Source organism: Nematolebias whitei, chromosome 4 (genome assembly GCF_014905685.2).
Source record: "Nematolebias whitei isolate Nwh7 chromosome 4, NemWhi1, whole genome shotgun sequence".
NCBI classification, from domain to species: Eukaryota; Metazoa; Chordata; class Actinopteri; order Cyprinodontiformes; family Rivulidae; genus Nematolebias; species Nematolebias whitei.
In genome coordinates this window covers 49,094,999-49,097,709 of record NC_056501.1, presented here as the reverse complement: position 1 = coordinate 49,097,709, position 2,711 = coordinate 49,094,999, and the positions used below count along the sequence as shown (strand labels likewise).

The 2,711-nt window shown below is 41.8% G+C and overlaps 1 protein-coding gene across 1 annotated transcript in view; it reads right to left on the bottom strand.

The window, feature by feature from the left end:
• il1rapl2 (interleukin 1 receptor accessory protein-like 2) overlaps positions 1 to 2,711 on the bottom strand; it is a 460,778-nt gene that overhangs the window by 885 nt on the left and 457,182 nt on the right. The gene's annotated exons all lie outside the window — the stretch shown is intronic.

Sequence of the window (2,711 nt, the reverse complement as noted above, 5' to 3'; positions counted from 1 at the left end):
TTGCCTCACAACAGTACTATACCATAAGAGGTGATATGCTCCAGCGTCGAGTCACACCGGACTGCAGCCTTAAGTAGATGGAGAGGCTCATCAGGCTGATGGCCGCCAGGTGTTGGTAATCAGCGGCCATCAGCAAGGAAGGCTGCAGGCAGTGGGACCCTTACACCCTGTTCAGTAAGGTTACACAAAAATTGATGAATTGGAGGTTCCTCTGGGAACTCAGAGTAATTGTTCTCGAAATAGAGGTCCTCAGGGTTCATTTGAACTTCTGAGATTGCATTCAGGGTGTGTGAATAGTCTGTCCATTGTTCTGGAGGAAGAACAATGTCAGAAATGGAGTTGCAACCTGTGGTTGTAGGTTGAAGTTTTAAATCTGCAGCTTGTTGGTCCAACGGTTGGTTGGCCAGAGAGGTCACAGACCTCTGCGTTTCATGAAGGAAACGTTTAATTATTTCAAGTTCTTTAGGAGTCAAGTTGGTAGACTTACCTTTTTTAGTCTTTGGTGATCCTTTGTACTTTTCAGAATGTTTCTGACGTACTAAAGGTGGTTTTCTTTCAGGTCAAGAGTGACGATCCTGAAAGGTGTGGGTCTGAGTAGGAGAATGTTTACCCCCCTGAAGAGGTTTCCAAGAACCTTGGTATTTACCGGGACCTTTCCTTTGGTAAGGTGTCTTAAGCTGGAAATATGATGGGTTCTTGTCAACTTTGGGAAAGAGGGGTGCAACTTTTGCTCTGGTTGAGTCAGTGTCCACACTTACCCTAAGTCCCAAAGTTGAGGGTACTGTGTTCACAGCGAAAACATTCTTGGGCTCCGCTGGCTTAAATTGGTTCAGCTTTTGAAAAGCCCTGCAGGCTAACTCTCTTAGCTGAAGGATGGTGAAGGTTTGTGGGTCAGCAGAAATGCCAAGTAAGCTGGTAATTGACTCATGGAGATTCTGGACAAAGAGTGTTTTAAAGGTTAAATCTTCTTCCGAGTTAGTAATTGTTATAACCAAAGTAAGCGATGAACAACCGGTGATAGTAAGCCTGTGGGTGTTCATCTCTTCCTTGTTTGATGTTCAGAGCAACTATTAATCCTGATGAAGAAGCAAAGTCAGAAAACTCTCTCTCTACAGCTTGGCGCAAGAGAGAAAAATCAGATCTGATGTGAGATGTTTGTCGGTTGATAAGCCTTTTGACTTCTGTGTTAGAAGTGATTTTGATAAGATATATTTTGTCTTCGATAGATGCATGTGGGAACCAGCTGAGGTGATATTCCACATCATCCAGATACAGTTTTACATCAGTACCTGTATGAGGGTCAAAAGTTTGAATGCGTTTAGCAGTCATGTCCAGCTCTTTGTTTGTTAGTTCAGATTGAGCTTGGGTGCTCATTGGTGGTGAGGAGGGGTTCAGTTTGACCACTCCAAGTGTGTTTGGAGGGTAATGTCTGTTTACCTTAGTGGAGGACTCAAAAGTCCAGGGATACTCACTATTTGGTTCCAAGTCATCAGATCTGGATAAATGATTCTGTGAAATGAGATTACTTACTGGATGTGATGTATTTAGGCCTTTGTTGAAAGATTGGACATTGATGCCAGGAGGAGGTTGTAACCTCAAAATGGATGGATTCTTTACTTCACACAGTTGGTCCTGTAAAAATTTGATTTTTTCATCTCTGAGTTTTAAATGAGTTGGGCAGATATCATTTTATTCAAGTATAAGGTCATGGTTTTCATAAGATTTTCGTAGAGTTGTAAAAATCTCAGTTTTAGTTTTGATTTCAGTAGAAAGTTGGGCTTGTGTGTCTGTCAACTTCTGTTGTAAATCATCATAATATCTGTGCATTCTCAGATATTCTTGGTTGAGAAGGTTAAACTTTGTTTCAGCACCAAAATCATTTGTTTTGTAAGTATCCTGATGCATGCTCAATAATCCAGGTAGAAAAATCTAAAAAAGTTCAATCTGGTCCTCTGGACATAAACCCCCCCCCCGCAAAAAACAAATCAAAACAACAAAAAAATGTAGAAGCATTTCATCTTTCATCTGAAAGACTTCCTCAGTCTGAGGTGCTGTATTCAGCTCAGTCTCTTAAATAGCACCTTCTCAGAATGGCTCAACCAGTTTGCTGCTGACAACCAAAACCAGCTGCTCACATGATCAAGAAGGGCCATCAGCCTAACAATGGATCATTAGAGTCAGAGTCAGAGTCAGAGTTTCTTTATTGTCATTCGCACCTCATGTGGTACATGTGGTGGAGCGAAATTATGTACGGAGGGTCCCAGTTACATCCAACAATAAAATGTATAAGAAAAACAGTAATGACATCTAAGATATGAACTAAGAAAAACATCAACTAAATATACACTAAGCACTCATAACATAAAACATTGAACATCAGCACAAACATGAACATGAGTCTGTGAGCAGATGTGCACGCATGAACACATCAACATTGAAACAGATCAGCAGCAACATGAAACAGATCAGCAGCAACATGATATGGTTTTTCACAGTGATTATTCTAGTTAGAGATTCATGAGTCTAACAGCCTCAGGGTAGAAGCTGTTCCTCAGTCTAGTGGTTCTACACTTAATGCTCCTTAACCTCCTTCCTGAGGGGAGTGGGGCAAAAAGTGTGTGTGCTGGGTGGGTGGGGTCCTTCATGATGCAGGTGGCCCTCTTCCTGCATCTGGAGGTGTAGATGTCTGTGATGGTGGGGAGACTGACTCC